Source organism: Hetaerina americana, unplaced genomic scaffold, assembly GCF_022747635.1.
Source record: "Hetaerina americana unplaced genomic scaffold, ioHetAmer1.1.p SCAF_1, whole genome shotgun sequence".
Taxonomy (NCBI): Eukaryota; Metazoa; Arthropoda; class Insecta; order Odonata; family Calopterygidae; genus Hetaerina; species Hetaerina americana.
The window spans coordinates 47,651,594-47,663,293 of NW_027286069.1; the positions used below are offsets into that span (position 1 = coordinate 47,651,594).

General features: G+C 43.6%; 1 protein-coding gene across 1 annotated transcript in view; it reads right to left on the reverse strand.

The window, feature by feature from the left end:
* The window catches only part of LOC139691534 (cysteine-rich secretory protein 2-like), a 212,599-nt gene extending 201,996 nt beyond the window's left edge, over positions 1-10,603 (reverse strand). Inside the window, exon 1 of the mRNA XM_071589405.1 lies at positions 10,107-10,603. The gene's annotated coding sequence lies outside the window, so the exon portion shown is untranslated. The remainder of the gene's footprint in view (positions 1-10,106) is intronic.
* Between the last annotated feature and the right edge of the window lie 1,097 nt (positions 10,604-11,700).

Here is an 11,700-nt window from a genome sequence, read left to right on the forward strand (position 1 = left end):
TAAAGTGCAACAGGAGAATTTTACGGTGAAACGATGCTTAAATAACGTCAAAACCAGGCATTAAAACAAAAATTATTTCCATTCGTTTACTCAATACGTAATACGTTCTTTCCTTAAGTTCTATACTGTTACTTTTCTTCTAAGTATCGTTGCGAAGAGCATGTCGAGGGGGAGATTGACACTGGCATCAATGTGCCATTTAGAGAATACCAGGGAATCAATTGAAACCAAATCTGCGACGCAACTATTTAACCTGATGTGAGACTTATTGAAACCGAAACTCATTAACCTGCGTGTGTCATATAATTACAGCATTTAATGAGGTACACTCTTAATTGTCGCGCTATTACACATTAAAATAAAATGTCTCAATAATATAAATTCACACCTGGTCAAATCAGAATAATTGTAATTTTGTGCGTCTGCAACTGATGTTAAACTTTCCATCTCATTTTCAGAAATTCATCCATAGTATGCCGTTGGATATGCCATTCTCGTAGGATTTACTAAGAAAGTATTGCTTAGTATTGCGGTATTCTGAAGGGCTCCATTAACATCTACGGAATCTTTAGCGTAAAAACCATTAAACAGTCAACTAAATGAAATTTCTAGGCGCATACAGATTTAATAGAATAGTTTTCATAGGATATCTGTAAATGTGTCAAATATTTCTCTCGTTTTCACCGTATATGGTCTCGGAAAATGTTACCAATTTATCTACCGCGAATTGATAATATTTTTGTTGGCTGTTGATGGCGTCTGAATTATGATCTAATTTATCATGACATGCATAATACATCACTAAAAAAATGATCGAAGCCACCAAGCTGGGGAAGCAAAACATGACCCGCCTATTTCCTTGACTGATTCCCAGGCCACCAAAAGACCTATGATTTCTAGCATATACTTAAATAATGGGAATCAAAATGAATAAGATATTTAGCTCACAATTAGGATGGTAAAGATGCTCAGTGATTCCTAAAAACATGGAAAGATTCTATTTTTTCCTAATTTTTGGTCTTCTATGGAAGCCATATTAAGGAGTGATCAAGAAATTCCGTCCTCAAGTTAAATAATGAATAAAAATAAACGTAGGAATTGAAACAAGAGCGATTAAATGACTTAAGTCTAAAAAGATATTTAAAAACGATATCACGTACGCATATTATCACCAACTACTTCACCACCGGCAAATCTTATAATTTTAATTAACGAGCTGATGACTATCGTGAAATTTCAAAACCGGAGTTTCATATGCTCACTTTGTCAAATCGTCTAAAGCTGCTCTCAAGTGTATCACGCTAAGAGTCAGCTCTAGTCCAGCAAGTGCATATTACAATGCAGGCATTCCCAGGTTGGGAGAAATTTACATGCTACATGTTATTGATTTTCAAGAGATGACCCAACAAGGGCGGGTTTTCAGCGAACATATCCCTAATGGGATTTTCTTGTACTGCTGGGCACGAAGCCGGAGACAGCGGTGGAGGTAAAGCGACATGAGTGCCAACAGCACGAAATCATCCGAAGTTTAAGAAGAAACCACCGCGAATAATCAGCTGTGAAATATTGTTTGCAGTTCCCAACGGGTGATAACATTATTCCGTTTCTCTTAGTGCAAAGACCATAATTTATCCCGTCGTCCCTTTTCGGAGCGACTAATTGTGCTCGCACGCCCCGCGGCCCTTCCCCTTCCATTCCCGCAAAGCCTCCCTCGCCGCGCTTCACCCTCACCAGAACACGACGACGGCCGTCAGGTCGGGCCGGGTTTGCATCCGGGCGTGGAAAAAAATATTTCGAAATTCGCCCTAGGCGCCTACGACACTCCCATAGATACGCCTTCCCGTTGAGAACTTGTGGAGGTTTATAATTATTCGTATTCGCACCATGCTCAAACTTTCTTTGTTTTTTTATTTCCATAACTCATAAAAAATAATTTAACTTAATTTAAATAATACAATCGTGCGTACGGTGTGACCAATCTATGCCCTTTTGCCGTTCCGTTAGCCCTTGAAATATTAACCTCAAGAGCCTTTAGAGTGGAGTAAAAGACTTACTGATCAATACACTGTAGCGGTTGTTCATCCATCAAACGATTTTTGAAGTCATCTTTCATCCGATGCAACGTATTCAGTAATGACCCTTTGATTCGGAATTAATTTTAATTAGATCATTTTATTTCGACCGTCTTTCACTCCATTTAGCACGACGCAAACATTCATATTGCAATTTTTGCACTTACAAATGGTAAATATATCCCACCTGCAAAGGATATCCTGGAAAAAACTAAGGAATATATGGTTTAAATCCCGGCGGTGTTGAATATTTCTAAGAGGTATCTCGATCCCTACTTGAGTTGCTTTGTGGAGGGCACTTTGAGTGAGTACGCCGTCCGTCGGATGGGACTTTAAGCTGCGGACCCCTTGGCGCCTTTCATTAAGAGTAGGCTATTGCCGACGCCGGGTTTCTCTCCACCCTTCATCCTATCCTGCCCATCCCCTATGGGACAAATGACCTCAGCAGTCGGTCGCCTCCCCTCATTACTACTACTACCACTAGGAATATATGGCCTTAATATCCTAAATATACTTCATACTAATTTTCAGCGTTGAAATGCCATTTAAATAAGCTAAAACATGTCAAGTAAGATAACGAATGGAGTAAAGCTAACGCTAACATCTGTTAAATATATGGTACGATTTTGAACAGTTTTTCTCGAAGGAAGACAAGGAGGAGGGAAGGTTTCTGGGACTTGGCGAGAGAGATAGAGAGAGATAAATGCAACGTGGAGAGCGAGTAGATGAGAGTAAAATGCGCTATGCCAAACAACTACGAGAGTGGTTATGGCTGTGAGGGACGAGTAGACCGAGAAAGTCCATGGGCGTGAACGCAGTCAACGAGCAATAAAAATCTCGAGTACACGGATGAATTTTACTCGCCGTCCCATCGAAAACAAGGGAGAGTTGTAATGGAGCCGACATGGGACGTGGGCTAGCATATCTATTAACAAAGTACTGTTAATGCAGCGGGTAGTACGACGTACCACGAAGTTTGTGATGGAGAAACTAGATCTCTCTCAATCGACAATTGATGAGCCCATTTAAAAATATACATTCTGAGCATATCTTTGCAATAAGTAGACGTTCCCATCTTCATTAGACCCGCAAACAATAAGTCATATAAAGTCGGTAGGAATGTATGATTACAAGATAATTACGAGCGAGAGTTTTTTTTCTAAAAATAGGGTTTTTTTTCAAAGGAGTCGTTTGCCATTCTCGTCGTTTTGGACCCCCTCGGCTGATAATGCGAACCGGATGCATCCCGGCAATTCATTTCGTTTCCACGGTGCTAATCCGACGGAACTGCACCGGCGAGCGCCAAACAAGTAACCTTGCGATAAGAGGGCGACGCGACTCTGGCTGGGGAATGAATGGATCGCCTTCCCCGCGGCCTCGAGGTTGAGAGGACGTGAAGAGTGAGCGCGGAGGAAGGAAAGGGTACGGGACGGGCGAGAGTGAGTTCGCTAAGGCGACCGCCGCCGACACCTGGCATGTCTGCGGCGCGAAACGGCGGGCACGTGGGCCGGCGGCATCGTCGGCCATTCCACCCTCTCTGGCAGTTGCATAACGGCGGCGAAGGAGAGCGACCGACGGGCGACGGCTTGTCTTTTGAGAGGGGACAAGACTTCGCTCGTCGGCGTCTCCGCGAACCGATCGACCGCGGTGGGAGAGGGAGGGAGAAGAAAAGTGGCGGTTTGGATTCCTGGTAGGACATATTTCTGCGCGGGCGGGGGGTGTTGGGGTGTGGAGTCGGCGCGAAAAGGAGTTGCAGGCCGTTGACACCATGCGTCTCGGTCCCGAAAAATGCAGTCGGCGACGAGTTGAACTTCCTGCGGTCGGCCTTTTTCTTCTCCGGGTCATCAAACGATTCCTTTGCATCCTGTGGGACTACTCGTCCCCCCCTCTCCCTTCCCAACGTCCGCAAACTGCCGAGGAAGCTGGCGGTGTATGCTCAGGGGTCAATCAGACGCGGCTGGCCTCCCATTTAAATCGGGGCTATATATCTTCACTTTCCTACACATCCTACTCTCTATGATTTTTAGCCTTTCCATGTGAAAAGAGCGCAGTTAGCATGTTTTTTATTTACTTATTTTACTTATATATGCCCTGCAAGCCACCACAAGGGTGTGTGGCAGGGCTGGATACACACCAGAATAAATTTACCCGAACATGACCCTACCGCGGTCGAACAATGTTGTTATGACCCCCTGTCGTTCGTGGAAAAATGACATCTTAAACCAATGTGTTGTACACTTAATTTCTCTAATTTTACGAACATGATCTCTTCTACCGTGGTAAGATTAGGGCTGCAAAACATTTTCAACATCACATAAAAATTTCAGTAAAGTTACTTAAGGTGTTCCCCAGGGAAGTGTCATCAGAACTCTTTAATTCCTAATTAACGTTAACGACATTGACTCCGTAGTCACTAGTAAGATACGTTTATTTGGCGATGATGCTGTGGTTAACCGTGATATCCGTGATTCTGAGGACACAATCATATCAAAATTCGTGCAATATTAATACAATTGAGTTTTTCCACGTGTTTTCGTCAAGCCAAGCTTCTTTTACCTATGCTTTGTGTTGTACTAAAATCACTCCGTGAAATCCTAGCCGTGATGCAGTCGCCATAGACTATCCGCCTATTATTTCGGATCTTTAAAATTATCTCGTGTCGGTAGTCTTATAAATTTGTATTTATTTATTTGTGTTATTAATATATATCCTATAAGCCACCGCCAGGGCGTGTGACAGGGGCGTGAATACACACATTACTAGTTTTGACCCGGAAATGACGCTACCGCGGTCGAACAAAGTTATTATGATCCCCTATCGTTCGAGGAAAAAACGAAATCTTAAATTTATTTGCTCTACACTTAATTTCTCTAATTCTTTTAGCATGATCTCTCCTACCGTAGTGCGATGGGAGTAATAATACATTTTTAACATCACTGCAAAAGAGACATCCTTCGAATCTATGTAAATGCTTCAATCTGTAAGTTAACCTTCGCTCCGTTAGTGATTCCCAGCCCAGCTGCTCTAATATTTTGGATACGCTACTAAGTTTATCATCACAACGTTTTACAAATCTAGCTCCTCCACGCTGCACGCGATTCAATTCGGCAGTTAATCCAACTTCGAGAGGACCCCATATACTCGCATCATATTCTAAATGAGGCCTGACCAGCGACAGATAACATTTCTCTTGACCTTTCCATCACATTTACCAAGTACTCTTCTAATAAATCGTAATTTTTAGTTAGCTTGTCCTCGTATTCCCCCTATGTGTTTCAACCAGGAGAGATCTCATTCCATGAGACCTTTTGAATTTTCTTGATAATTATTTATTTATAATAACCGACGTGAATGATAAAAAGCGAGACATTTACTTTTATTTGCAAATTTTATGCGAGAGTTGATAAGTTCCGTAAAAGAGCGGTCGATACGTCTTTGAATCTTACATTATCCCATTCATGTGGTCACTTAAGACTTTGATTAATAGCTCGCGTACCTTTCCACTCATGATCTATCTTAAATCCCATTCTGCATCCATTCGCAGCCTGTTTAAAGTCTGTCTCTGCAACCCACGCTCTCCGATGGGTTTTTTCCACTGCGCTTGATTCTACACGTAGAGCTGCCCCGACCTCACACCGCACACGACACACGGCGGCATCATCGACATGAGGTCGCCCTCTGGTGACGGGCAGGGTCAGAAACGGCCGTGGGAGCACAAGGCGTCCGGGAGATGGGAGGATGGCGCCAAGTCTGTCTCGGGCGCCCCATTTATCTGCGGAGTGATTATATATTTTTTTCTAATTTATGAGCACACAAATGAGTGTGTCAGCATTTCGTATTTTGTTAAGAGAGATTTAATGAAACAGAGGTGATTCTATAATAAGAATTACCGAAGCGTTTACTTTCATCGAGGCTGCCGCGCCCGCGTTCCACTCTCCTTCCATTTAGCGCCCCCTTGACAAGACTTATTACTCCGCCTGGTTCATTCAGTCTCTGATGTCTTGCGGTCCCAACGTTCAGCGAATATTCATTATTTTCAATGATATTCAGTGAGAGCAAATGGCTCCCTGCTAAGGGACCTATGAGATGGACGTCAATTTTCATTATGTATCTACTTTCGACTCATTCAAAGGCATTTCGAGGAGCGTGGCCGTGAAAATAAGCATGATGTGGAACTCAACCCCATAGGAGGCGCGATCATTGTCTGGATTTCCTTAATTGTTACTGAAAAAGAGAGGGCAAGAAGAAAAATATATGGAGCAGATAGATTTAAGTTGTCATTTTTTCCACGAACGATAGGGGATCATAATAACATTGTCCGACCGCGGTAGTGCCATGTTTGGATAAAAATTAGCCTAGTGTGTATTTTCACCCCCTGCCACACACTCTGGCGGTGGTTTACAGGGTATATCATTAGATATAAAAATATAAATAGCATTAAAACACGTTGCCATTGACTCATATTCTATTAGATGAAGCTAAATGTGGCCCAATTATAGGACACGCAGTATCTGACCATCTGAAGGCCGAGAGCTCACCAATAGTAATCCCCCCTTCTTGATCCCTTGCTATGCCCTTGGTTTGTAGCCAGAGGTTACCCTTAAAAAATTATATGTTATCCCTTCATCCTCATGCTATTCCTCCTAGATGAGCTATTAGAGAGTAAAATTAACACTTTTACTATTGTGTGCCGTTAATTTCAAGACCAGGATTATTTTGGCCGTGAAATTGAATATACGAGTATAGTGTTTAATTCACCACGATGTCTATGAATTAATTTTAGTTCTTATTAAAAATAAATTAAATATTGTTTTGACCATTATATTAACCTTGTAAAATGATAACATTAATGGAAACCTAAACACAAGCACAGACTCCGCACCAAACGTTATTTTTTATTCGTACAGTGGTAATCTCTCAGATTTTTTGCATTACTTTAAGGTGGCAAATAGGAATTAAGGATAAGAAAGCAATGAAACATTTATGTGAACTGTGGGAAAATGTGAAGATACAAGGTGAAGATTTCCAACAGCTCATGCACTTGGGTGCCACAGAAGAATTTTAATTTAATACGTGTAATGATGACGCTCCCTCACTTTGAAATATTTTATAAGCACGAATACATGATGCCGAAGACCTCAATGGTCAATTTAATGTCAAATTCTAACCGCAGAGGATTAGAATGATTAACTCTAGGAAGACTCGATCCTTCACACTCCTATTCCCAAAAAAAATGGATTAATTTGTGACTGGCCGAAATAATAAGAGGCTCAGTCACGTTCATCACGCTCCGGCTATTACTTGAGGCAATTCGCAATGCGATCCGTTCAGACTCTTTGACAAACGCCAGTTGTGGGAAGGGTGTGAGAGAAGAGATGAAGAATGTCTAGCGGCGAAACTTATATTCCCCTTGACATCTCTAAATCTGTTTATCAAGATTCATGGCTTGTTTGCGACTGAGTACGTAGTAATATATTTATATTCCGCAGCAGGAGGGGCAAATGACAGTTGTTAAGTGGTCGGACACCAACCATGGTCGGACTCAATTAATGAATAATAAATTTCGGACACATTTTTATTTTTCCCAACAAGGAGCTCAACGGATATCCTTAAGCCAGGGTGACCACCTTCAACGTGGTTTCGGTCGGGTGGGTATAATTTTTGCACGTGTGCGCGTGTCGGAGATGGGCGGAAAGGGATGCCCGCTTGACGCAATAGGAAACAGGGAATGGCCCGCGGTATTCAGCTTAAGGACGGCACGGTATTTCCCAGTGTGTCTTTTCCGAGGGATCGTTTTGGCTCCTGTATCGGAAGAGAAAAGTGGTATATTAATGCACAATGTGTGCGCGTGCCTGTGTGTGTATGAAGCTAAAGTAAATGTGTATTTTAAGATGGAAAACGCGGCGAATCTAATCGGCCATGCACACGAGTCGCTTGACGTAAACAAATGCAATATTTAATTTTGCGCTGTGCCTACTCCGACCAATGACAGTTGGTTGCTTACGTGAAAGAGAGGGAGGGAGTTAGATGATCTCATATCTAGTTCAATGGAAGTGAATCAAGGTTGAAAAGATATACTATATATCCACGTCCACTTAGCCGCCAAGAATTTAGGTCTATCAGGAAAGATATCTGTTGGCATATATTATTTATTCAGTGCTCAATGACATTCAATTAGAGACCAACGAAGCTGATTGCTCAATAATTATAAACAGCAGCGGTATTAATGATAAATATGCGATTAATTACTACGAGCAGAATAATTTGAACCGTCTGGCTTCATTTAATTTGTCAAACTTCCCGGATAGGGGTGAGGCAGCAAAATCAACAGAGATAAGTTAGAAGAGGCACGTGAGAATTCGTGAGAACATAACAGCCGTGACGTCTACAATTTACGCCAACTGGAACGATTTCGACTCCACCCGTCCCTCATAAAATCAGGGAATGAAGCATACGTACGTATAACGTAATTAAATGAAAGAAAAAATATCTAAGGGAAAAAAGCTAAGACACTTTGTTTATTTTTGCGGTGAAATATATCAAGATAACCTTAACCGAAGTTGCGGTGGACTTCCCGTTCCAGTGAACCAAAATGCGACCCGGAGAGAGCCGCTACCCCAGTCTCCCCCTTAGTTACGCTAATCCATATCACCGCACCTGGTGTTCCTAAACAAGGATGTAACTCAACGTAAAAAGTAGAGGATCCATAAAATATCTAAGGGGAAATATCTTTACAGAAATAATTTCATAACATATTTTACACATAAGAAAGTAGAGGTTCACGTTAAATTTGAAGCAAGTCGAACTAATTTGGAGATCGCAACGCACACCGCAGTATGCTCGGGAGATAAATGCTATTCAAAGTTAGTTTCGCGAGGGTGTAGGGGACATGACCCCCTATGCTCCCTTCCCTTGAATCCACCTAGGCACGTTAAATCAATGACTAATTTGCCACTGTCCCCTTAAAATACCGTCCTCCCCCCTTGTAAAGATCACAGAGGAGTAGGCCCTTGGCGAACAGAAGGAAAACAAGAGGGTTTTGTTGCGGTTTCGGAAAGGTGCGCTCTATTCGGCAGCCCAACTTTTTTTTCACCTCCAGCTCACAAACGTGATTCACTGCCGTTTGAATTCCCGACTGGGTAGCATCAGAAACACACGTTTTTATCTTCTCTATTCATACCGCAGTGTCAACGCTTAAAGACTCGCGGTTTATGACTCCCGGTTAATAAATTCCTCCGAAGGAATTTCCACACGGGAATTTTAGAGATACGTTGTTCAAAGAATCGTAAAAGAAACGGGGTGGTGGTCCGTCGACCCACCTCTCGTGTTCCCTCCCGTCAACAAGGAAGGATCGATTGAGAGTACTCTCTATCCAGCCGACCCTCGAGCGAAATTCCGCGGCACTCTCTCTTTCTCTCCTCTTTCAGAATTCGCTGAACGCATATGTTGATGGTTCGGTGATTAACAGACTCTGAAATGTGATTAACGTGAAACTAAACGATACCGTCCACTTTTAAAATATTTATTTTTCGAAATCGCGCTCCGATTTCGCGAAGGAAAACCCGTGTAGAACGTCTTTATAAACCGACAAACTAAATACCTACTCGTACCTAGGATCGCAGTGAATGCGAACGTACATTTATTGACTTATTCACTATTTACACGCGTGTTCGCTTTATGTTAGAATGCCACAAAGATTCACCGCGGTGTTCAGGAAAGTCTACTACGAGTATCGCCAATATAAAGGTTATTATTTTCATGCATTAAAATTTTTGTCAACACATTAAAATTTTGTTTTTAAAGAATGTTCACCTTTCAATTTTAACCAGGAATCTTCGAAAGAATGAGTGAGTTCCATCAGGCATTAAAAGGCATAAGACATTTTATGGCAACAACACTTCAAATTTAATGCACCCTTCGTGGAAACCCAATTGTGATGCACGTGATCATCGGAATTTTCCGAACCGATTACGTTTTAAATCACGTCTTCATCGCACTCAGGAAGCGACATTTAGAACCACTTTGGTCACTCACCTTTATTCCTCAACTCCTCGACCTCGTTCAGTCACCGTCGGAGCAATCCTATGGCCGAGTCGGAGGCACTGAAACTTCAGGCTCGTTCACCCCCAAGTTCGTGGGGGCCGGAGACGCCGGGAATCGGCAGACGGAGAAATGCAAGACGCGACGTACCGCGAGTCAAACTTCGCTCCTCGGGAGCAAGTGAATTCTCTCGTCCGCCAGAGGACCGGGGCTCCTTCCTCGTCCACCGGAGGCGTGGAAAGGGGATCGTCTATCGGGGGGGGTGGGGAGGAGGGGGGGCGTTCTCCCTCTCGCGGTCGAGCGGGAGGGCGCGCGCGCACGTGGGCCGGACTTTTCCTCGGAGACGCAAGAAGAGATTATTTCCCGTCCCCAGGGAGGGAGTGTGCGTGTGAGAGTCCGGACGAGTTGGGCAAACGTCGAGAGTGGGAAGCAAGAGAGATGTGGACTTTTTCGAGTGCCCTCTCTCCGTTGAGTGAGCGGAATGGTCCGAACGCGACGAGATCCGGAGGCAAACTGTTTATCCTGGCGAAGGCGATGGGACAGGAGAGAGAGAGAGAGGGAAGAGGAGGGGCAGGGCACATGGGCGGCGAGCTGGGTGGAGGAGGAGGAGGGAGAGGGGACGGGTTGTTGCCGGAGGAGGGTGGAGGAGGGGGACGGAAGAGATGAGCCTGTGGAGGGAGGGTGGGTTTGTCGCGGAGGAGGGCCTTGCGAAGGGGTGGGAAGGAGGGGAGGTGGAGGAAAGAAAGGTGGAGGATGTGGAGGGCGCACGCTGGGGATGGATGGAAAGAAAGGGTTTACGGAGGAGGTCCAGGGAGGGGGGGTAGAGGGGACGGAGACGGGGGGAGAGGGATGAGGGTCAAGAGACGTGGGGTGGGCGGAGAGGATTTTGGAGGAGATGACATGCAATGGGCAATCTGGGTCTCGTCCCTTCGCAAATGTAGCATCCCGCGCATAAAATCTCTTTAAGTTTCCGCCAGCGCATATATACCCACTGTTTCGCGTGAGGAGTTCGTCCACGGTTTTGGAATGTTCAGCATAAGAAACCCCAGCCACGTTTCGGTTCACCCCTCAGGGGTCAGCTTGGATGTTACTGATGGCGGGAGGGAAAGGAAAGAGAGATGGCGAGTGGTATAGCAGTTTTCTTTCGATCGTAAATCTTAGACTTCTGTGCACGAATACGGTAGAGATCGCCCGCACTCAAATCTCCCACGTCTGGGTTCTTACACCACCTAGAAACGGAACTTCGAGACCGCGACATCTATGAAGTTGTATTTTTAAAGTTAGGAATTTGATGATCTAAAAAGGTTTAATCCCAACATCAAATATGTATTACCTATACATTCATCGAAATGACTTATTTTGTATTCAAAATCAATGAGCAAAACACCATGCAGTGTTAAAACTAGTACGTGTGTAGCCTCTTATAGGCTCGGTAATTAAGAAAAAGCTCATGAAACTAAATCAACAAATTAATTACTTCTATCAAAAAGATAATTTTCTCGGCTCATGTCCGTCATAATAAGTGGGAAAAAATGATCGAGGAATGTGAATTTTATTTAAAAAATCGTCCTGCGAACGTTTAGGCAGA